Consider the following 26,000-nt stretch of genomic DNA (forward strand, 5'->3'; position numbering starts at 1 on the left):
TCTGCACCACAGAGTGAGGAATCAATTCCAAATGGTGTGGATTTTGATGTGCCTCAAAATATGTTAAAAATGTAGAAGTCCTTGAGCAGTGGGATAGGTTCATAAGCAATCTGCCTCAGGAGCATAGAACGCAGTTGAAACGTTTGTTATTGCAAAATGAGGACTTATGTAAGAATCATATGGGGAGAACTAATGCCATTGTACCTGAAGTAGACGCATGGAATACTATTCCGATAAATCAACACCCCTATTGGCTTAAACCTCTCAAAGTAGACTGCTCAATTAGGTCATCATCGAAACAAGCCAGAGCGAGTGGAGCTCGCCGATTATCTTCAGTCCCAAACCGGATGGGACTCAATGAATTTGGTTGGATTATTAGAAGGTCAACACTGTTACAAAATCAGACATATATCCAATACCGACATTGGAAGACTGTATCGAGAAAGTTGGATAAGTCAGTTACATCATAAAGTTTGACTTGATGCGTAGTTTCTGGCAGGTACCTTTATCAGAGAAGGTAAAGAACTTTCTGAACTGAAACGCCAAATGGACTGTATCAATTTAAAGTGATGCCCTTTGGAATGAACAACACACCCAACACATTCCAAAGACCCATGAACAGAGTTGTGGCCTGATTAATAAACTGTGCATTCCGTTTGGACGATGTAGTGATCTTTACTAAGTCCTGAAAAGATCACTTGGTACCGTTGGCAGAGCTGTTTGAATGAATACGTGAAATAAAACTGGTGATAAAATTAAACAAAACTGAATTCACAAAAGCAGACGTGATCTTCTTGGGACAAAACATCGGTCATGGAAAGTTGACCCCATGGAACACAAAGACAAAAGTTACCCAGGAATTTCCACGATCAACCTCGAAGAAAAAGGTGCTTTGCTTCTTCGGAGTCAGCGGATTCTATCGGAAATTTGTTCCAAACGTCAGCAGCGTAGTGGCACCATTAACCAATTTGCTGAAGAACACAAAGTTTTGATGGACAAAACAATGCCATGAGGCATTCGACCATTAAAAAGAAATATTGACCACATATCAGTTTTAGATACAATAAACATTTCAAAACCTTTCAAAGTTGCCATCGACACTAGTGACGTATGAGTTGGAGCTATCTTGCTACAGAACGATGAGATGGGATTGTACTTTTCAAAGAAACTCAACATCCACCAGAGCACATGTTCCATGATTGAGAAAGAACTATTGAGTTTGGCACTAGCGTTATGACATTTTAATGTGTACTCACAAACAGCGTGTTGGAGACCGATGTGTACACGGATCCCAATCTGCTTACATTCTTTGAACGCATTAAAGACTATTTCATTGTAGTCTTAAGTTACAGACTTTCACTTTTAAAAATAGACATGTAGAATGTTTGTAAGAATGTAATTACAGATGCGTTCTCACAGATTTAACTGATAAAGTTGAGATGAGATTTGTATTTATCCAATGTAAAATATAGGTATACGGGAACAGTTAAGGTGATCTTAGATTTCAGTTATCTGTATGTTATGGTAATGTGTTTAATGAATAGAAAAACAAATGAGACCGTGTTTTCATTATGATGCTTCTTTTTTTGAGAGAGAAGGTGTTATGAATGTGTAAAGGGTACTGTACCTTTAAGAGAGTTGAAGGATTTACAAGCACAGTGAGTTCTGGAAAATTTAGAATGTAACATTTGGTTTAGCAGCTGGCAGTACCTGGGTTGCTATGAGACAAAAAATAAAATCAAATTTGTTCAATCCTTTTAAATTATGTCCCAATAAGCTAAACTACAATCGAATTTAAATTTGGCATTTGACAATATTATAAAAAAATGAAATGACCCGATGCTATGGGGTATAAAGCTGTAAACGAAATTGACTAGTTCGGGGAGAACTGCCACGCCACCAACATCTGCAGACTGCCCGGAGAATAGCTCTCTTAAATTCATCTATGTTTATCAATGACCTGTGAAATAGAAACAGTACGGAGAATAAAAGAAGACAGAGGAAGATACAAAGAGAAGATTTGACAGCTCGCAGGTTGTGAAATCTGTCTGCTTTGGTAAATCTGAATTGGGGGATTTATCGGACCAGTAATGTTGAAGGGAAATTAAAAGATAGGTCAGAGAAAGGTTTTGCAAATAGTTGTTAGGTAATTATTCTCTGTTAGACTTTAAAAAACAAAGTTCCTAATTTTTACTTTAAATACTGACCTTTGGGATGGTTCTTGGCCTTCCGAATTTTTACAGATTACATCACGGGCTAAATCTTTTCTGTCTTGCAAGTTTAAATTAGCGTGCGGGATGGGGGTGGGGGTTGGGGTTACCCTGTGTTGTAACACTTTACCTCTGATTTCTCTGCGAAGATGCTGCCAGACCTGCTGACCGTTTCCAGCAGATTCCTGTCTTAGATTTCCCGTTTACGAAATCTGCAGTTCTCTTGACTTCCTTATGTGTATCATTGACAGCCACGGTTGAAGTGCTGGAGGACAGGAAGCAGCTAATGTTTTTACATTGTTTGTAATTTGGATGCAGGGGAAACCGAGGGTACTACAGAACAATGAGTTTCATGTCAAGGGTGGGTGAGTGTTTGTAGGAGATTTTGAAAGGCAGGATTTACGTGCATTTGGAAAGGCAAGGACTGATTAGGGATATTCAGCATGGCTTTTTGTCTGGGAATCCATGTCTCACAAACTAGATTGCAGTATTTGAAGGGGTGATCGGGAAGATAGATGAAGCTAAAGCAGCATGTGCTGTCTATGTGGACCTCAGTGAGGCCCAACAATGTTCCTCATGGTAGCCTGGTTCATAATGTTACATCACAGGGATCAGTCTGCTGCTGTTCATTGTTTTTGTAAATGATTTAGACGAGAATATAGGAACCATGGATAGTAAGTTTTTAGGCAAACCCCACACAATTGCTGTTAGTAGTGGACAGTAAAGAAGGTCATCTTAGAGAACAATGAGATCGTGATCAACTGGGAAATTGGGCTGAGGATTTGCAGGTAGACCTTCATGCAGATAACTGTGAGGTGTTGAATTTTGTTAGACAAACTAGGGCAGTATTTATACAGTTAATGGTAGGGCATTGGGGATTTTATTTGAACAGAGAGACCCAGGGTGCAAGTACATGGATCCTTGAAAGTGGAGTCGCAGATACACAGTGCTGTGAAGAAGGCGTTAGGCACACTTACCTCCATCAGTCAGAGCATTGAGTACAGACATTGGGACATCATGTTGTGGCTGTACAAGGCCACATTTGGAGTACTGAGTACAATTATTGTCGCCCTGCTGTAGGAAGGATGTTATAACCTGGAAAGGGGACAAAGTATTTAAAATGATGTGACAGAGACGGGAGGTTTTGAGATATATGAAGAGGCAGGGATTTTGTTCCTTTTGCGTAGGAGGCTGAGGGGTGACCTTACAGAAATTTATAAAATCAAGAGTGGCATGGATAGGATAAATAGACAAGGTCTTTTGCCCAGGGTGGGAGTGTCGAAAATCAGAGAGGATAAGTTTAAGGTGAGAGGGAAGAGATTTAAAAGAGATCTAAGGGCAGCTGTTTCTCACAGAGATTGGTGTATACATGTAGCTGTCAGAGGAAAAGGTATTGGTGAGTGCAATGACAACAATTGAAAGACAATCTGATGTGTACATGAATATGAAAGGTTTGGAAGTTTAGGAAACCTGGTGAGCGTCGATGAGTTGGGCCAAAGGGTCTGTTTCCATGTTGTATGACTCTAAGAGTCTATGACTCCAGAACTCCTCTTTCATCACTAATTCTTCATTGCACTCAATTATTTTCCAAGTCAATACTCCTCTGTAAATACTTTCAATGATACAACTCGCTGAACTTTCTTAAATACAGAATTCTTGGCATGGTTGTGGTGCTGTACACCACAGCAGTAGCAGCAGCTGAAACAGCATTATATTCATACACAATCTGTAACCTTTTGACTGGGATAATCCCTCAGTCGACCGTTTCCGCCAAGCTGACAACTCTGACATCTCCCTGGGAATGCGGAAAATTACTCAGCTTTGTCCAGTTCTCAAATAGAGAAATAGTTACAATCTGACTAATTATCACACCATCAGTGTTTTCACAAAAGTCAAATTAGTGGTTGTTTTTTTTTCTGACAGAGCTGTCAAGCAGCACAGAAATAACCTGTTCAGTGTGGTATCTGATAGGTCCCCATGTGGAGATGGTGCTGTTGTGGAAATGTCACTGGATTACTGGCAGCTGGTGGATTAAAACAATTAATAATATAAAATTAATAAAATATCAAGAAATAAAATGTGGTGTCAGTAACAGTGACTTTGAAGCCAATGTCGATTGTTAACACCAATTTCCTTCCCCAATGCACTTTCAGGAAGTGAATCTCCCCTGCTTTCCTGGTCTGGCCTAAAAGTGACTCCAGACGCACAGCCATGTGATAAACTCTTCAATGGTCTCTGAAACAGACAAGCAAGACACTCAAATCTATCAAACTGCTTCGAGGCTTGGAAGCATAAAACCGACAGAAAACTCGGTATCGGAAAAGGGAATGGGAAACACCGTCCTGTTGACACTACAGGGACATCCTTCTTAACATCTGAGATCCTCTAACAGCTGTACTCCAGCTGTCTCCTGATCCCTTTAGTGTCCAGAAATCCTTATTTATATTCAATGTCCTGGCTTCCACAGCCTTATGTGGGAGAGAACTCCCCAGGTTCATCAGTCTGTGAGTGCAGACATTTATTATCATCTCAATGCAGTGTGACCTGTCTGTACCTAATACTGTGGCTCCTTGTTTTAGACGTCCTAGCCAGTGGAATTACCATCCCTGCTTCCAATCTGTCTCGCCCAGTCTGAGTTTTATATATTTCATTGATATCTCCATTCGTTTTCCTAAAGCCCATGGATTACAGGCCCAATCCAGTCAATGCAAAAGCTGCCCCACAACAAGCCAGTGATCCTAGAGATCAGTCTGGTCATCCTTCACTGCTCTCCATCAATGTTAGATTGGTTCTTTATGAGGTACGGAGACCAAAACTGTACACAATACTGCACAATGTTCGAGATGGGGTCTCACCAAGGCCCTCTACACCAAGGCCCAAGGCCCTTATTCCTGGACTTAAATTCCCCCTGAAATGAAGGTCAACACATTTATCTTCCTAACTCCTTTCTTTCCTGCAATATTGCTGTCAGTAACTGGTGTACAAGGAGATCCAGGTCCTTTTCAATGTTACAGCTCTCCTCTTGTTGGGTCTGTGTTCACTGGTCAGTGTGCTAATGCCATTCCCAGTATTGACTTCTGGGTTCAGAACTCACTGCCCTGCATGGTCGTCGGAGGGCTGCACAGAAGAAACAAAGACAGAACATAAATCGCTTAAAAGAGCAACAAGTTTCAACGAATCACTTTTTAAATTATAGGTTGCTGTTCTATAGTTCCCACCAAAATACACACCGTCACATCCACCCCCATTGCTCTCCATCTGCCACGTATTTGCCCATTCACTCCACTTGTCTCAATCACCTTGTAGCTTTTCTACATCCTACTCACCCATGCACAATCCGACTTCGTTTATTACTTGCAGAAGTTTTGGGAATATTGCATTTGATTCCCTCAACTAAATGTTTGACATGCATTGGGAATAGCTGAGACCCAAGCACCGATCCTTGCGACACACCATGTTCCTTCCACTTCAAAACATATGGCTTTATTCAAGTTCACTGTTTCCTGTCAGTTCTCTTATTCTAAAACCACGTTGATATTTTAGCCCCAATCCTGTAACATCTAATTTTGCATACTAGGCCAGAGACTGGTCAAAGATCTTTCTGAAATTCCAAATGCATTGCATCCATTGCTTCACCTTATGTATCAACCAGTCATTTTCTCAAGTATGATTCCCATTTCACGTTGACCCATTACATAAAATCTATGAGCATCAATAAGATCAGGGCTGATCATATCACGGCCTCAGCTCCACGGATCCGTCCGCTCTCCATAACCCATTGTTCCTTTAATGCTCAAAACATTATCTAACTGAGCTTCAAAAACATTCAATGATAAAGCCTCAACTATTTCAGTGGGCAGGGAATTCCAATGATTCACAATCTTCTTGGTCAAGAAGTTCCTTCTCAATTCAGTCCTAAATATGCTCCACCTAATTTTGAGATTTTGCCCTCTTGCTGAAGTTTCGCCTGCTACTGGAAACATCCTCTCTGTTTCTATCCTATCTATTCCAGTCATAATCATATATGTTTCTTTCTGATCCTCCCACATTATTTCAAATTCCAATCAATATATAATTCTAGTCCACTTAGTCTCTCCTCATAAGCCAACCCCCTCAACTCCAGAACCAACCTAGCGAATCTCCTCTGCATCTATTGTAGACAGGACATCCTTTCTCAAGTAGGGAGACTAAAACTGCACACAGTATTGCAGGTGTGACCTCCCCAGCACCCTGTACAGCTGCAACATAATCTCCCTGTGTTTAAACTCAATCCTTTTCACAATGAAGGGCACAATTCCATTTGCCTTGTTAATTATTTGTTGTACCTGCAGGTCAACTTCTGTGATCCATGCACAAGGACATCCACGTCCCTCTGCACAGACGCATGCTGCATTTTTACCATGCAAATAATAGTCTTTTTTAACTGGTAGTCCTACCAAAATGGATGACTTCACATTTATTATAATTATACTCCATCTGCCAGACCTTTGCCCACTCATTTATAATATTTATGTCCCGTTGTAAAGTTTTTCAGTCCTCTGCACATTTTGCTCTGCCACTCATTTTAGTATAATCTGCTATCGTTGAGACACTACACGTGGTCCCCAACTCCAAAACGTCGATGTAAGCTGTGAATAAATGCGGTCCCTGCACTGATCCCAGAGGCACACCACTAGTCACTGATCAGTAACCAGAGAATCACTCATTTATTCCCACTCATTGCTTCCTGTTAATTAACCAATCCTCTATCCATGCTAATACATTACCCATAATGCCATGCATCTTTACCTAATGCAGCAGCTTTTTTTGGTGGCACTGTGTCAATGCCTATTGTTAATGTCGGTACACCACATCTACTGGGTCTCCGTGGTCATAATGTCTTCATAGATTTCTAGTAAATTAGTTAAGCATAACCTGGCTTTCATGAACTAATGCAGTGTCTGTCAAACGGGACAATTTCTATCTAGATGCATGCTATTTATTCAATGATTGCAGATTGACATATTTTCCCCACTGCACATGTTAGGCTAACCAGTCTATAATTCACGATTTTTTTCCTACTTCCCTTTTTAAACAGTGGTGTTTGATTTCCTGTTTTCCAATCAGCTGGAACTGCATCACAGTGAGGTGAATTTTGAAAAGTTTCCACAAATGCATTTGCTATTTCTCCCACCATTCTGTTAGTACCCTGGGATGCATTGCATCAGGTCCTGGAGACTTGCCTACCTTTAGATCCACTAGCTTGCCCAACACTCTCTCCATCGTGGGAATGGTTGCTTCCAGGTCCTCACTTACCTTCCTCCCTTTGACAAATATTGGCATGTTATTGGTGTACTTCACTGTGAAGCCCGACTAAATATCTGTTCCATTCCTCGGCATTTCCTCATATCCCATTACTGAAACCCCTTTCTCACCCTCTCAAGGACCAATGCTTACCTGAGCCACTCTTTTCGTTTTATATATTTATAGAATCTTTTGCTATCTGTCGTTATACTCTGAAGTAGCTTACTCTCATAATCTATCTATTTTATGTTTCTTGATAGTTTTTTTTGTTGCTCTTTTCAGCTTTAAAGTTTTCCCAATCTTTTAGTTTCATCCATGGCAGCTTACCTTTTTTCCTACAGTCCCTCCATTTCACTGTTATATGCTGTTGCCGAGCACTTGGAAAACTTGCTTTGAAAGCCTACCACTGTTCATATACAGTTCCACCGTAAAGTATTTGCTTCCATGTAACTTTAGCCAACTCTTCCCTCATCCTGTTGTTGTCTACTTTGTTTAAGCACAGGAACCTGTTCTTGGACTTTTCCTTCTCACCTTCCATCTCTATTCTAAATTCAACCATACTTTCAGTCCCAATAATTTGTCCTAAAGCATTTATTTATTATTTTCATTCTTTTTCTCTCGAAACTTAGGCTTTCCAGTCTTCCTGAGAAGATTTGATTTGTTTTCTTCTGTGAAGACATAACTGCTTCATAGTTCTGCTAATGGCTCTGTTCTCTATTCTCTTTCCTCTGGGTTCAGACTGCAACGAAGCTGCTCTTGTTTACTCTTACCTTTTCTATTGACAGTTCACTCTAATAATTCTTGTCAATATTCTCTTCAGAAACCCATCAATTCATGTCCACACCTTACTTGTTGGAGGAGAGGATTAGCTAACCAGTAAAAACCATGATATGGAGCCGCTGGTTTTGGACTTGGTTGGACAAGGTCAAAACTCAAATGACACCAGGTTAGAGCCCAATGGGTTTATTTGGAAACACAAGGTTTCATTGCGCTGCTCCTTCATCAGGTGTAAGAGAGAGGAAGACCGTAAACACAGAAGTTATAAGGAAAAGATTAAGGGATTGTACAACTTGTGCACATGAATTGTCCACACAACTGAGATGGCTCTTAAATACTTAATCAGTTAGAATGGAGATGCAAACTTGATTGATTATTATGCAAATCGCAGAATTTATTTCAAGTCACTGCCTGGAGATACTTTCAAGTAAATGAAGTAACACTTGTGGTCAGACAATGTATTCTAACCGGGAGACCTTGTTTGGAAGCTGTCTGTGTCCTCACCTGGAGTCAGACTGGTTTTATTTACAAATTAGGAGTTTATAAAGTATCACATTGACTGACTGAATACAAATTGTATGTTTTTGGAACAAAATAAAATGCATCTGCAAATATAAATGGTCAAACGGAAATTTTCCCCCCTCAAATTTATATGTGCATACGTGTGTGTGTATGTGGGAGAGAGGGGGGGGGGTGTCTGTGTGAAGGGGGGAGAGAGAGAGACACTCTATGTACGTGAGAGAGAGTGAGGGGGATTGTGTGTGTGAGTGCGGGAGTGAGAGAGAGAGAGAGAGGCTGTGTGTTCATGCGTGCGACAGAGTGGAGTTTGCGTGTCTGCATGTGAGACAGGGATATTGAGATTGTGTGTGTGGACCGGATAGGGAGGGTTTCCATCAGTGTATGTAACGGGGAGAGTGAGAGTATGTGCTTGTCCAGGCGAAAACACAGATAGATACAGCACATCCCTTTCCCCCCACACACACACACTCCGTGGATTCATAGCGTCACCTCTTTGCAGCATCTGCCCCATTTGGTGTCCACGTTACAGACCCAGCTACAGCAACTCTAGTCCCCATGCTCCAACCAGAGTTGGGTCAGAAAATCCTCAGGTCTCCCTGAATGTGTGAGGCAGCTCACAGCACAACCTCCAGCAAACCATCCCCTGCCCTTCCACTAACTTTTCAATAACAAGAGTCAGACAGCAGCCCCTCAGCTACAAGTTAGATGTCTGTTCCTTAACAATTATACTCGGGGATTTTCCTCGTGTTACTGACTGCACGATCAACTGAGAGAGACAAACAGAGGCGTTCCGTGGGCAGACCCATACCAAGTTTCAAATACTTGAGTCACAGCTGCTGGAACACTCCTGCCAATGGAACACCACATGGGACATACCGGGTAGTGAACAACAGTCTGACACACACCATTCCAATGTTTCTGAGCTTCACCATGCCAGCACTCGATGCACGATGGAGTCGAAAACAAAGGCCAAGGAAAGATACAGAAAAAAAAAATCAAATAATTTATTAACTGATAACTTGTTGAAAATATGGATAAGGAGATGGGGGGATTGGGATAACGGGATAAGGGAGACAATGGTGTGTCCAGTCCCAAGAAAGCAAACATTGCCAGGTCCGCTAAAATGGTCCATTACCACAAATTCTGAATCTACTTCACAGAACCAGCCCAGACACCATAAACTGGGGTAAGGTAATGTCTAATATGGAGAGCTGTGTAGGCCGTGCAAGTGGATTACTCGATAAACTGGATAATCTGCACAGCATGGGGAGCATTGCAAACCTTTGCCAGGATATTGCAACCCTCTACCTTCACCCTCTGCCTCCTACCTTTGAGCCAGTTTTGCATCCACATGGCTTTCATATGAACCAACCCTGATAAAAAGATGACCATGCACAATGTTATTCAATGCCTTACTGAAGTCCATATCGACAATACACACCACTCTATCTCAATCTTTTTAGTCGCTTCTTCAAAGAAATCTCAGTCAAGTCAGTGAGACACAATATTGCTTGCACAAAGATATGTTGACTATCCCTAATCAGTCGTTACCTTTCAAAATGCGTGAAAATGCAATGACTCATAATCCCCTCCAACAATTTACCCACCACTGACGTCAGACTCACTAACTTTTCCTTATTACCCTTCTTAAATCATTTAGGTAGTGGCACCACGGGGTTAGCCAACCTCCAGTCTTCCGACACTTTACTTGTGGCTATTAATGATAGCAACGTGCCCAGCAATCACTTCCCTAGCTTCCCACAGAGTTCTAGCGTACATCTAACAAAAGCCAGGAGATTTTCCTGCATTTGCATGTTTTAAGACCTCCAGCAGCTCCTCTGCAATACTGACACTTTCCAAGATGTCACTACTTTTTTCCAATTTCTCTAGCTTCCATATCCTCCTGCACAGTAAACACTGATACAAAATATTCGTTTATTACCTCGCTCATTTCCTGTGGTTCTGCACATGGGCAGTTTTGCTGATCTCTAAGGATGTCCTATTCTCTCCACAATTACTCTTTGTCCTTGATGTATTTGTAGAATTCCTTTGGAGTCTTCTTAACTCTATTTGCCAAAGCTATCACATGCCCCTTTTTATGCTCCAAATTTCCCACAGTATACTCTTGTTGCCTTCCGACTCTTCTCGTGTTTCACTTTAAATCAGGAATTAAGAGGCTAATGATGACCATTCCGATTGATGGAAAAATCCATCTGGTTCACTGACACGCTTTAAGGAAACAAACTGCCAGTCTTACCTGGTCTGGCCTACACGTGACTCCAGACACACAGCAATGTGGTTGACTGCCAACTGTCCTCTGGGCAATTCGGGATGGGTAATAGATGCTTGCCTAGCCAGGGTTGCCTTCATCCCGTGAATGAATTAAGAAAACAATCCTGAATTCCTGCTGTCTATACCTGACATATGCTTCCCTTTTATCCGTGACCAGAACCTCAACTTCTCCAACCCTCCAGCATTCCTTACACGTACCATCCTTACCCTTCACCCTAACAGGGCCATAATGTCTCTGTACTCCGGACATCTCATTTTTGAAGGCTTCCCACTTCCCAACTGACCCCCTTTTCTGCGAATATCTGTCCCAATCGTATTTGGAAAATTCTTAGTTAATATCATCAAGATTGGTTTTCAGCAATTTCGAACTTTAAGTTTTAGACCTGGTTCGTCCTTTTCCATCTCTATTTTAAAACGAATAGAATTATGATGACTTGCCGTAAAGTGCTCCCACACTGATACCAAAACCACCCCCTCCACACTGCCTTAATTCCCAAGGGTAAGGTGACGTTTTGCTCCTTCTCTGTGATGGAGAGCATTGGTCAAGAAGCTGCAGCGTTGTAACTGGGATTGGGGTCAGCAGAGTCTTCGGCTCATTCGTTTGAATCGAATAATAATTTGTCTCAATGCCATTTTCATTGAGTGTGGTAGATGGATTATCTGCACGAGGTTGAGCTAGATTCCTCGTGCTACCTTACTGGTGTCACCTCATTAACTGCCCACCCCACCCCATGGAGTCCCTCTCATTCAATACCAGCCCGATTCTCCCACCCATCAAAGTTGGAGGTAATCACCATCACCCGCATGCCCCTTGGTATTCTGTGATCTTTGGCACTGGTGCCATCTTTAAAAAGGCCAATGGGCACATGGTTGAGCTTTCTCAGGCTTGCACTGCCCTGTACAGTTTATCCTGACCGTGGCAGATAAGGGGCAATTACACCATGGTTTGTTGACAGGGGCACGGAGGTTCTGGTGGATGGGCTAGTACAGAGGGGGACCATTCTCTTCCCAGCGGGGGCCACACCACTAGGCACAGCGAGCATGGTCTGGGCTTACCACCCAGCATGCAGCACCATCTCTCTCTCTCTTTTTCTTTCCCCTCTACTATATCTCCCTCATTAATATCACTGGATGGATACAACACTGTTGACTGACTCCCTCTGGACACGTCACGATTTCCACCTCCCCCACCTACATCAGCACTAACAGCAGGGTCACCCACTCTCACCCTCTCTCCATCCTTCACCATCTCCTATTCCAGGACAAACAGCTCGGAATAGGACACAAAGGGTGAAGTTGGGTTTCCCCACCCCACTCATTTACCTGTGTGTCTGTATTTGACTCTATGGGTATCGATATGTGGGTACAGGTCTGACAGTCTCTGGTGTTTAAACCGACACAATCTCTCCATCAGCTAGCCTCCCCACCCTACTGCAGTGACAGCGGCAGAGAGTGAAAACCTTCGAGAATTCAGTCTGGGAGGGGGAGAGGGCAGCAGCTCACAGCACCATCCAAACTGACAACACCATCAACACGTACACCTTGCCCCCAACCCCCTCCATCCCCCCCACCCTCTCACACACTCGCACACAATGCTGGTAGGTGGAGGGTTGCAAATATACTTAGGTCTGTCAGAATAGAAATGCTCGCCTCCGAGTGAACCATTTTGTCAGGAGATGAGATGAATTGATTTCTCATTCTGTGACTTGCAATGCTTAAAAATTATGTGAGAAAGTATTGAAAAGTCCAAAAATAGGTCCAGTAATGTTGGTAATGACACAGGAACAACATTGTTTAGTATCAGACAAAACTGCTCTGCGCTTCCAAAGATATTATTTGGAAAATCAAACGGCCAAGCAATTTGACAGATTCACAGCAAAGGAGTTATTATCTTCTCAGAGTTAAAAACTGTGACACCGATGCAGTGGTCTGGGTAGTCCAGCAGAGGGAGGTATTGTATGAATCTAACCACAAAACTCAGAGGCGAGCACTGCTGCCTCCCAGCACCAGGCACTCGGGCTCGTGTCCACCCTCAGGCGACTGTCTGTGTGGAGTTTCGCATTCTCACCGTGTCTGCGTGGGTTTCCTCTGGGTGTTCTGGTTTCCATCCACAGTCTAACATTTTGGACGTGAGGTGAATTGGACATGCTAAATTGTCCATAGTGCCGAGGGATGTGTAGGTTAGGGGCATTAGTTATGGGTAACAAACCTTATTGAGTTCTTTGAGAAGGTGACCAAGGAAGTGGACGAGGGTAAAGCAGTAGATGTGGTTTATATGGATTTTAGTAAGGCGTTCGATAAGGTACCCCATGGTAGGCTACTGCAAAAATTACGGAGGTATGGCATTGAGGGTGCATAAGAGGGTTGGATTAGGAATTGGCTGGATGGAAGGAGACAGAGGGTAGTAGTTGATGGTAAAGGTTCATCTTGGAGAGCAGTTACCAGCGGTATTCCACAAGGATGTGTTTTGGGACCATTGCTGTTTGTCACTTTTATAAATGACCTGGAGGAGGGGCTTGAAGGCTGGGTGAGCAAGTTTGCGGATGATACGAAAGTCGGTGGAGTGGTGGACAGCGAAGAAGGATGTGGCAGATTACAGCGGGATATAGATAAATTGCGGAGCTGGACAGAAAGGTGGCAAATGGAGTTCAATGTAGCTAAGTGTTAAGTCATTCACTTTGGTAGGAGTAACAAGAAGATGGATTACTGGGCTAATGGTAGGCTACTTGTTAGTGTGGATGAGCAGAGGGATCTTGGTGTCCATGTACACAGATCTCTGAAAGTTGCCACCCAGGTAAATAGTGCAGTGAAGAAGGCATATGGCGTACTGGACTTTATTGGTAGAGGAATTGAGTTCCGGAGTCCTGAGGTCATGCTGCAGTTGTATAAGACTCTGGTGCGGCCTTATCTGGAGTATTGTGTACAGTTTTGGTCGCCATACTATAGGAAGGATGTGGAGGCACTGGAACGAGTGCAGAGGAGGTTTACCAGGATGTTGCCTGGTATGGTAGGAAGATCGTATGAGGAAAGGCTGAGGCACTTGGGGCTGTTCTCATTGGAGAAAAGAAGGTTTAGGGGTGACTTGATAGAGGTGTACAAGATGATTAGGGGTTTAGATAGGGTTGACAGTGAGAACTTTTTTCCGCGTATGGAGTCAGCTGTTACTAGGGGACACAGCTTTAAATTAAGGGGAGGTTGGTATAGGACAGATGTTAGGGGTAGATTCTTTACTCAGCGGGTTTTGAGTTCATGGAATGCCCTGCCAGTATCAATGGTGGACTCTCCCTCCTTATGGTCATTCAAGAGGGCATTGGATAAGCATATGGAGGGTATTGGGCTAGTGTAGGTTAGGTAGGCTTCGGTCAGCGCAACATCGAGGGCCGAAGGGCTTGTACTGCGCTGTATTTTTCTATGTTCAATGTACTATGCAAGCGTAGTGTGGGCCTATTGTGGACCTGTTGGGTCGAAGGGCCTGTTTCCACACTGCAGCGATTCAATGCACTCTATGAACAACAGGGACGGACGGAGAGAGAAGAGGAGGAAGACTTTGATTCCAAGTTCAATCTATTTACTTCAAAAACATCTTTGCACAGAGATGCAAACAGAGGTACACACAAACTGAAATACTGACACTAACACACGTAACACATGCCCACAGAGATACGCACGGAGATATGGACATTTACACACAAACACACAAACATAACCCCATATACAGGCACACACAATCTGTAATACAGCGATATATACATTTTTTAGAATAGTTGATTAGATTGCTTACAGCTTGGAAACAGGCCCTATGGCCCAACAAGTCCACACCGACCCGCTGAAGCGCAACCCACCCAGACCCATTCCCCTACATTTACTCCTTCACCTAACACGACGGGCAATTTGGCATGGCCAATTCACCTAACCTGCACATTTGTTTTGGATTGTAGGAGGAAACTGGAGCACCCGGAGGAAACCCACGCTGACACAGGGAGAATGTGCAGGGAAAATTAATTAATTTTTAGTTAATAAGTTATCATTGGTTAGTCGGAGAAGGCAGGAGAATGGGGTTCAGAAATACTTCAGCCGTGATCAAATATCATGGCAGAAAAGATTAGCTGAATGGCCTCATTCTGCTCCAGTGTTCATTGCTCATATGATCGTTCCTGGAATTGTCTTTCTACGAGGTCAGTGGAGACTGGATTTGATATGTATTTGGTTTAGGAGAGTTCATGTTAATGTGGACAGGTTTAAGGGGCTGAGTGGTCGATATCTGTTTCGAAATGTCGAATCCTTATACATCAAAAGAGTGGTGATTGGTTTGAGGGGAACACATTTTGAGAATAAGGACCTTTCCATTTCAGACTTAGGCAGTGATGCTCCTTTCTCTTTAGGGTTGTGTAATCTGTGGTGTTCTCATCCCTGGGGAGCAATGAAGACTGGATTACAGAAAACACTCAAGGTTGAGTTCCATAGAACTTTGATGAACTGGAGACTCCATGTTTATTGGGAACAGTCAGGAAAATGATGTTAAGTTACAATCACATCAACAATGCACATTCCGAATGGTGCAACAGGCTCAAGGGGCTGAATGGCCAGTTGCTGCTCCTAACACATATCTTGTTCTCTCAAGCACTCCGTAATGTTACAGAGGCAAAGAAAGATTCCATTCAGCCTGTCAGCATCGTTATAATGAGACAGAAGGAGACCATTCTGTCCTCTAAGGATTTACGCATGAATAGATTGAAGTCATTCAACTCGCTAAATACACTACACAGTGTAGGATGAGGTCATCCTACCTTTCTAGCCTGCTGACCAGCAACAAGGGAAATTCAGTTAACTATCAGGGAATGAACATTCGGGATATTCAGGTTGTAAAGTTGTAACTGTGTTGGAGTTCCTCGGGTATCAGTGTGAAATTATCAACTATTTACAATCTATACCAATGACGTGGATGAGAGGACTGATTGGCTTGGAGCTCAGTTGGCTCATTCACCAAGATAGTCATTTAAATGGACATGGAGACTCTGCAATGTATACAGACGGGGAGGTTAGTGAGCAAAACCTTGGCAGAAAACAGCATAATGTGTGTTAAGAGAAACCATTGTTGTGTTGAACAGTGAAAATAACAGTAACCTACTAAAATGGAGAGAAAATCACAGAACTCATTGGTACAGAAGGATTAGTGCATTCCAGTACATGAGCCACATAAACCTAGTCATCAGATTCAGCCAATAATTAGAAAAGGGTATCGAATCTTGCTGTTTTATGCCAAGGCTATTGGGTATAATCATTAGGATGTATTACTGCATTTGTACATGACAATTCTGAGATGACATCTGATGTATTGTCTATCGTAATGATCCCCTAAACTGAAAGAAAAATATGCAATGGTTTTAGAAGCTATTCACTGATGTTTCACTTTACTCTTTGCTAGAATGAAAGCCTGATGGAATCATAGTGTCATACAGCACAGAAACAGATCCTTCAGTCCAGCTCATCTGCACCAACCAGACATTCCAATCTGATGTAGTACTCTTTGCCAGCATTAGACCCATAATCCTCTAAATGGTTCTTATTCACATGCCCATTGCCTCTTAAATGTTATAATTGTAACAGCCTCCATCACTTTCACTGCCAGCTCATTCCGTTCACACACTACCCTCTTTGCACAAAAGTTCCCCCTGCAGGAATCTTTGTAATCTTGCCACTCTCACCTTAAATCTATTCCCTCTGGTTTGGACTCCTCCGCCCTTGGAAAATAACCATATTCATGCCAGACATGGCCTCTCCAAGGTCAGGGCACTTCAGGCCTGAGAATAAGAGATGTTCACATTGAACCATAAAGGGCCCTGAGGAAAGTGTACTGGGCGTAGCTGAGGAATGAGAGAATAAAACTAAGGACTTAATTTAATAAAACAATATATGCATTTTAACACAGTACTTTGAAGACATGAATTTATTGTACAATAATTATGATGCCACACATAAAAGTATTTACAAATGATAAATTACAAATCACTCCTAAATGGAGCAGGTAACAGGGATGGAGCATGCAATCAGGGGAATGTTTAACCAGATATTACATGGTTCACGTTGGTGTTCTGGTAACATTATTATATGTTTCCGCTCAGAGAGGAAGAAAATGTAACTCGTCTGAGAAGCCACAGCCATTGCTCCATCGTTTTACTTGATTGTCTCGACAGCAACATATAGAACATACAACATGGAGCAATACAGAGCATAACAGGCCCTTTGGCCTTCAATGTTGTTCCGACCTATGAACTATTCTCAGCTCGTCCCCCTACACTATTCCAAAATCATCCATGTGCTTATCTAAGGATTGTTTAAATTTCCCTAATGTGGCTGAGTTGACTACATTAGCAGGTAGGGCATTCCACGCCCTTACCACTCTCTGTGTAAAGAACCTGCCTCTGACATCTGTCTTAAATCTATCACCCCTCAATTTGTAATTATGCCCCTTCGTACAAGCTGACGTCATCAACCTACGAAAAAGACTTTCACTGTCTCCCCTATCTAATCCTCTGTTCATATCGTATGCCTCTATCAAACCCCCTCTCAGCCTTTCCACATAAGACCTTTCCTCCAGACCAGGAAACATCCTGATAAATCTCCTCTGCACCTTTTCCAATGATTCCACATCCGTCCTGTAAAATGGGGACCAGAACTGTACACAATATTCCAAGTGTGGTCTCACCAGCGTTTTGCATAATTGCAACATGACATTGCGACTCCGGAACTCAATCGTTTGACAAATGAAACCTAACACACTGTATTCCTCTTTAAGAGAGAGCAGAAAATCTATCAGTCATCTTTCCCACTCATGGAGGGTTCCTTTTGAGGATTCATTGGAATGTCCCCACTGCCAACAGAGAAGGGAATTCAGCCAAGTCCAACTGTTCCAGGAAGAAACCCTATTGCCTTATGAATAATACATGCAGAGGGGCGGAGTGTAAAAGCAGAATTCAGCTCCATGTGCAACAAATTATTTGTGGCTCTGTCATAAAAGTCCTCAAATGCATCATGCTGACAATTCACCAAAATATGAAAAATAAGAGACTGGAATTCTCATTTCTTCCTCTGCAATAGATCTGTAGAACAGGAAGGAAATGAAGGTTTGTTCCTGATATTCATAAATATTGGTGATATTAATGTGGGATATAGGGTGTGGTGGAGGATGATACACAATGTTGTGAATGATGCAATGATTAGCCGGATGGGTCACGGTGAGGAGGAAGGTGTTAGATTACAGGAGGGTACAAACAGATCGTTCAGGGGACCAGATATAAACTAACACTGAAATATGTGAGATGCTGTACTTTGGAAGAAGTAACAATACAACAGAGAACTCAAACCATGAAGAAAGTCTAGTTTTGCTTTTGTAACAGAAAAGGTTAAGGAGTGAACCTGACAGAGGTGCATAAGAGCATGAGAGGTATGGGCAGAATGAACAGACGACAGCAGTTCCCCTTAGTCAAAGGGTCAAAAACAAGGGACACATGTTTAAAGTGAAAGAGAAGATATTGAGAGGGGAGTTGTGCAATATGTTTTGAATCTAGAGGATGGTCTGTGTCTAGAATGCATTGCCTTGGAGGATGGTTCAGGAAGGTAACTTCACAAAATTTATAAAGCACTTGCATTAGCACTGCGTGGTGCAGACTCGATGGGCCTTGTCTTTATATATGATTCCATGTGGTGGCAGCCATGAAAGCTCTGATACGTTCTGAAGCCCCAAACAAAGGTACTTGTTGTCCTGTTCTGGCAAACCGTGCTCAGTAAGTGGCAAAATTACAAACGAGCCTCATCCCATGGATTATCAGCACTTACTAGCCTAGTACAGCCCAGCCATCTCTGAAATAATCTGTGTTAATTCACATGCTCAGTGCAAGAATCCTCCAACGACAGCGCCAACATTATTCCAGCTGTTTGACATCATTATTTTAAGAACACCAAGAACATAGAAACAGACTTCCCTTCATTATTATAAAGACTGGGAGCTGTAAGGTTGCTATTTCTCAGAAAAATAATAAATTGCATCCTATATGTTCGCTGTGACAATGAGTCTATTTTCCTGTTTTCCTGCGAGCTGTTCATCACAGCATGACGGCTTGTGTAACACTCCATCCACCACCAGTAATATTTACTCACAGTTAAACCAGCACATGAGATGCACTGCTGATACTCCATCCCACCACCCACTTGGATGGACCAACATCAACTGGGACTGAAACGTCTCAAGGGCAATTAATGCTGGTCAAGCTCCATTAAAATCCCAAAGCAATTGGAAAGACAATCGGATTTTCTATCATTATTGAAAAAAGTAAGGAGTTTTATTGATTTGATGAGCTTGCTGCTGTCTTTATAGCTGTGTTATCTGCGTCCAGGAAACCATTTTGTGCTTATATTAAAAGAACAATAAACACACTCAGGTCACAGATAATACAAGGCAATGCAACATTCAGTAAAAACTGCCAGGGCATAGTAGGCTATAGGTCTTCAGGTAACTGGGAATCATATCCGTTAGTGTTTTCTGGCTGGCATTGATGCGTTGGGCTGAAGGGTCGAATTATATGTTGTATGACTATCACTTTCATTGTTGAAAACAGAAAATGTATTCTCACTATTTCCATAGCTTGTGTGCATCAAATGGTGAGGAATAAAATCTCCAAGGTCACACAGCACACTGACTCGAAGCTATATCATTCTCCATTCACTATCAAATGGTTCAGAACCCCGTTTCTCTCTTTGTAACATACCTGCTAGAGACCCTGAACCACTATAATCCCTGGGGTTTATTACCATATACTGAATAGAAATTACATATATGCAACAGAATGCTGGCCTTGCTCATGAAACTCACCTCACAAGAAAAACTGAAAGGAATGTGCAGAATTAAAGTTATCCATTCGACCCAATCTGAGTTCGAAAGCAGTTTCAAGGCAGACCTTTACTTTGCGCTATGCTCCTGACCTTTCTCCATAACCATAAAATTTCGCTGAGTGCTTTTGAGTGCTGTTAAAAAGTCACATATGGAAAGCTGTGCCCAATAATCTGAAAGGAACAGTCTTCATGCTCATGAGAATCATCTCATAATTTTTCAGTATCTAAAGACAACAGAAATGCAGAAACCAGCTTCAGGAGTAAGTCACCAATAGAACTCCATCATGCAATAAGATATTGGATGAGCTGATTGTGATCTCAATTCCACAGTCATAGAGTCATAGAGATGTAAAGCATGGAAACAGACCTTTCAGTCCAACCCGTCCATGCTGACCAGATATCCCAAACCAATCTAATCCAACCTGACAGCACCCGGCCCATATCCCTCCAAACCATTCCTACTCATACACCCATCCAAATGCCTGTTAAATGTTGCAATTGCACAAGCCTCCACCACTTCCTCTGGCAGCTCATTCTATACATGCACCACCCTCTGCGCGAAAACGTTGCCCCTTAGATCTCTTTAATATCTTTCACCTCTCAACCTAAATCTGTGCCCTCTAATTCTGGACTCTCCGACCCAGGGAAAAGACATTGCCTATTTACCTTATCAGTGCCCCTCATAATTTTGTAAACCTCCATAAGGTAACCCCTCAGCCTCTGACGCTCCAGGGAAAACAGTCCCAGACTGTTCAGCCTCTCCCGATAGCTCAAATCCTCCAACCCTGGCAACATCCTTCTAAATCTTTTCTGGACCCTTTCACATTTCACAACATCTTTCCGATAGGAAGGAGACCAGAATTACACACAATATTCCAACAGTGGCCTAATCAATGTCCTTTAAAGCTGCAACATGACCTCCCCACTCCTGTACTCAATGCACTGACCAATAAAGGAAAGCATATCAAACGCCTTCTTCACTATTCTATCTACCTGCGACTCCACTTGCAAGGAGCTATGAACCTGCACTCCAAGGTCTCTTTGTTCAGCAACATTCCATTAAGTGTATAAGTCCTGTTAAGATTTGCTTTCCGAAAACGCAGCACCTCGCATTTTTCTGAATTAAACTCCATCTGCCACTTCACAGCCCATTCGTCCATCTGGTCCAGATCCTGTTGTAACCTGTGATAACCCACTTCGCTGTCCACTACACGTACGAAGTGTCCCTCTTATTCCTCCTTTGCCCTTACAATGTTAGTGCATCGTTCTTAGTCAAGAATCTGCCTGCCTCTGCCTGAGGAACATTCAATGTTTTATCCTCCATTGCTATCTGGGAAGAGAGTTCACAAATACACGACACTTTGAGAGAATTAAAACAACCAACATCTTCTTCACTGAGATATTCTTCAGTTGTATAGCCAGCCCACTCCTGGTCATCTCTCACATAAGCTGAAATATTGTTTTAGAATTCAACTTGAAAAGACTACTTGGAATTTTTGGCCTTACCAAGATCACATGTTGTTCACCTAAACTCCAGCCGATCCAGAGTCAGTCAGTTCAAGATTTCCTCCTGAAATAAATGTTTCACACAGGAGTCAGTTGAATGAATTTTGTCTGGACTGATTTGCATGTCAGTATGACCATTGTTCTCTCGATGTTGTCTTGCCGCTACTCTGCAAAACTGAAGAAAATCTTCCCTAATTTTGCATGTATTCTGTTTCAGAAAGTTTCTACATTTATCTTACCTGCCTCAAAGCTTTTTACACACGTAAAGGTTTTATTATGTCATCCAGGTGCCCGATTCCTCTTTGCCTCAAGTCAATTTCTCCATTGAAATAATACACTGCCTTTCAATTCAACTGGCCAATATCTTTGAGCGCATAGATAATATTTCCTACAATACTCCATACAACAATATTTTTCTGTTCACTTGACCCACCTTAATCTCTTTATAGTTTCAAATCCTCTTCATATCTTGCTTTTCTAACAGTTTCAAAAGTCTGTATTCCTCCCTAATACAGACAGAATATTTGGCCAAAGAAATAGATTGTGGCCACTTTCCAATGTAATTGACAATGTAATATTTTAATCAATGTCTAAACTATGAATTTTTGACAATGGTAAAGTGTTTTGCAGTCACTTCACTCAGTTCCCAAAACTCAAAGTAGGGGCAAATGGTGTGGAATGTGTGTGGATAGAATGGAGGAATGGCAAAGGTGAATAAAAAAAACATATTTGGAGTTATATACAGGTCTACAAATCGTAGTCAGGAGCTGGGGCAGTGGACACATCGGGAGGTAGAAAAGACGTGTAGAAAATGCAAAGTTATAATGGTTAGGAGGATTTCGATATACAGCTGGACTGGGAACATCAGGTTGGTAGTGCTTTGTAGGAAAAGGAATTTGTGGAGTGCCGATAAGATGGGTTTTTTAAGCAGCTTATGTTGCAGGGAACAAGCGAACGGGCAAGACTGGATTTAGTGTTGTGCAGTGAGGCAACCTTGATAAGGGAGCTTAAGGTAAAGTAAACTTTATGAGGCAGTGGTCATAATATCATTGAACCTACTGTTCAATTTGACAGGAAGGAGATAGAAGTGTTAACAATATTACCAATTGAGTTAAAGCAAATACAAAGGCCTGAGGAAAGAACTGGGTTGAATTGCTTGGGAGAGTAGGCTAGCAGGAAAGACAGTGGAACAGGAATGGCTGGAGTTTCTGGGAGTAATTCAGGAGGCGCAGTAGAGATTCATTCCAAGGAAAAAGAAGCATGTAAAGGGAGGATGAGGCAACAATGGTTGACTGGAGAAATCAGGGTTAGCGTAAAAGCAAAAGAGAAATCAGATAACATGGCAAATGGCAGTGGGAAACCAGAGGATTTGGAAGCTTACAAATACCACCAGAGGGCAACAAAATAAGAAATGGGAGGAAGAAGATTAAATATGAGGGTAAACTAGCCAGTAATATAAAAGACTAAGAGTTTCTTTAAATATATAAAGTGCAAAAGGGAGGCAGAAATGAATATTGGGACGTGGAATACGACGCTGGCGACATAGTAATGGGGACCAAATACTGCCTGAAAAACTGAACATTTATTTCACGTCAGTTTTAACAGTGAAAACACAGATAGTATCCCACAAATTCAAGATAGCGAGGGGACAGTGGAGAAATTGCTCGACAAACTAAATGGGGAAATAAACTGGACCAAATGGACGATATCCCAGAGTTCCAAGGGAGATAGCTGAAGAAATGATGGAGACATTTGTAGTGATACTTCTTGAATTTCTAGAATCAGGGAGAAGCTCACAATACTAGGAAGTTGCTAACATGAGATCCTTTTTAAAAAAGGTAGAAAGCGAAAGGCTGAAAGTGTCAGAACAATTAGCCTAACCTCAGTCGTGTGGAAGATCCTGGAATCCATTGTGAAGGACGACGATTTTAATATTTGCAAGTGAATTGTAAAATTGGGCAAAGTCAGTATGGTGTCATCAATGCTACGTCATACCTCATAAATCTGTAAGAGTTATTTGAGGGTGAAACAAGAAAGTGAGACCAAGGAAAGTCAGTGGATGTTATCCACCGGGACCTCAAGGATGACTTTGACAAGGTGCCGTACAGGATGCTGCTGAGTAAAATAAGGGCCCATTTTGTTCGAGGCAAGAAACTAGTGGGGATAAAAGGGTCCTTCTCAGGATAGCAGCTGATGACAACTGGTGTTACACAAGGCTCAGTGTTGGGACCGCAAAATTTTACGTTGAGCATTAACGATCTACATTAAGGTACTGAGAGTCTTCTGGCTTTGCTTTTAGATGATACAAAGTAGGTAGAATGACAGGTAGCATTGAGGAGGCAGGGAGGTTGCAGAAGGATTGAGACATGAAAGGAGAGTGGGCAAAGAAGTGGCAGATGGAGTATCTTGGGAAAGCGTGAGGTGATGGAAGGGAGATAGGCATGGACTACTTTATAAATGGAGAGAAAATGCAGAAGTCTGAAGTGCAAAGAGAGTTGCGAGATCTCATACAGGATTGTCTCAAGGTAAACCTGCAGGTTGAGTCAACAGATAAGAAGGTGTTGCATGTGCTGCACAGTACGTTTAAAGTCTTTTATTCAGCAAAAGAACTGACTCAACTCTTACAAACAATTATATTTGTTTATTGAGCACAATCAATGTTAGTACAATACAATTTACTATAAAGTAATGAAAAATACTACAAACTGCTTTAGCTTAACTTTGGTTGATTGTGTACCAGCACATGAGAAATTAGCCAGGATTCACGTGGTGATGCCTTCTTATTCTTCTGATGGTTTTGGTGTTGTCTTCTTTATCAGTGGTTATTCTCCAGTACCGCAATCTATGGGGTTTGGAGATGATTGTTATCCTTCCAACTCTTCAAGCCCTTGGAAGGGTATGGAGGATCTTCCAATGAAATGATCGAGTTCATTTACCCAGATCAATCAGTCCCAACTAAGGGCAGGTACATTGATGGCCCAAGGGTGACATTCTTTTTCCCATTAAAGTCCATCTTCAGGTGGGTATTGCAGGGTCTGTCGCTGTCAGGTTTGTTTGCAAACCGTCTGTGGGGAGCTGAAGCCTGACTGGATTCTGCAGCTATGGATTAGCGCAAAGAGTTTCCTGAAGGCTGGGATCCATTCCCCAGCATGCTTTAATCATTGTTCATTTTTGTAACTCCATGGTAAGTTTATTAATGTCCATCATACGTTCGTTGATTCGAGTGGCCTATCCGGTCAGAAAGACAAAGTGATGGCATTTCGTTTGAGAGGACTTGAATATTAAAGCAGGAATGAATTTCTGAGGCTTTACAAGGCTCTGATCAGACTGTATTGGAGTATTTTGTGTTAGCATCATTTAAGATTTATCTAGACAGACACATGAATGGGCAGGATGCAAAGAGATACAGCTCCTAAGAAAATAGACGGCAGGTTTAGACAGAGGTTTTGGATAGGTGTAGGCTTGGAGGGCCGAAGGGCCTGCTTCTGTGCTAGAATGTTCTTTGCTCATCATTCTTTATTATTCATTCTAAAAATTGCAAGTTTTCAACATATTGTTTGCTCCAATTTAACGACATAAACCATTTAATATTTGACAGTGCATGCTGAATTATTGTCATTTCTAAATTAGAGTCATAGAGATGGACAGCACAAAAACAGACCCTTTGGTCCAACCCGCCAATGCCTACCAGATATCCCAACCCAACAGAATCCTCGCTGCCCGCACCCGGGCCATATCTCTCCAAACCCTTCCTATCATATACCTATCCAGATGACTTTTAAATGTTGCAATTGCACTAGCCTCTAACATTTGCTCTGGCAGCTCATTCCTACATGTATGACCCTCTGCAGAAAAACGTTTCCCCTTAGGTCTCTTTTATATCTTTCCCTCTCACCCTAAACCAATGTCCTCTAGTTCGGGACTCCTGCACTCCAGGGAGAACACCTTGTCTATTTACCATATCCATAACCCTCATGATGTTCATGATTTGGAGATGGCGGTGTTGGACTGGGGTGGACAAAGTTAAAAATCACACAACACCGGGTTATAGTCCAACAGGTTTAATTGGAAGCACACTAGCTTTCGGAGCGATTCTCCTTCATCAGGTGATAGTTGAGGGCTCGATCGCAACACAGCATTTGTAACAAAAATTTACAGTGTGATGTCACTAAAATTATACATTTAAAAATTGATTGTCTGTTAAGCCTTTCATTTGTTAGAATTCCGTGATAGTTTCACTTCTTTCATGTGTAAATCATGTTCTTCGTGACCTGCACCACATTATCAATGGTGATGAGCACCTCACCCAGACCTTCCCCACACCTCCACCTCGTGCCTTTAAACAACTGCCAAACCTCAAATAGATCATTGTTCATAGCAAACTGCCCTGCCCTCAGGACAACTCCATACAGCCCTGTCACGGTGGACGCTGCAAGACATGTCAGATTGTGGACATAGATACCACTATTACGCGTGGGAAAACCTCCCACCTTGTACATGGCAGGTACTCATGTGACTCAGACA

Source organism: Chiloscyllium punctatum, chromosome 14, assembly GCF_047496795.1.
Source record: "Chiloscyllium punctatum isolate Juve2018m chromosome 14, sChiPun1.3, whole genome shotgun sequence".
In the NCBI taxonomy this organism is placed as follows: Eukaryota; Metazoa; Chordata; class Chondrichthyes; order Orectolobiformes; family Hemiscylliidae; genus Chiloscyllium; species Chiloscyllium punctatum.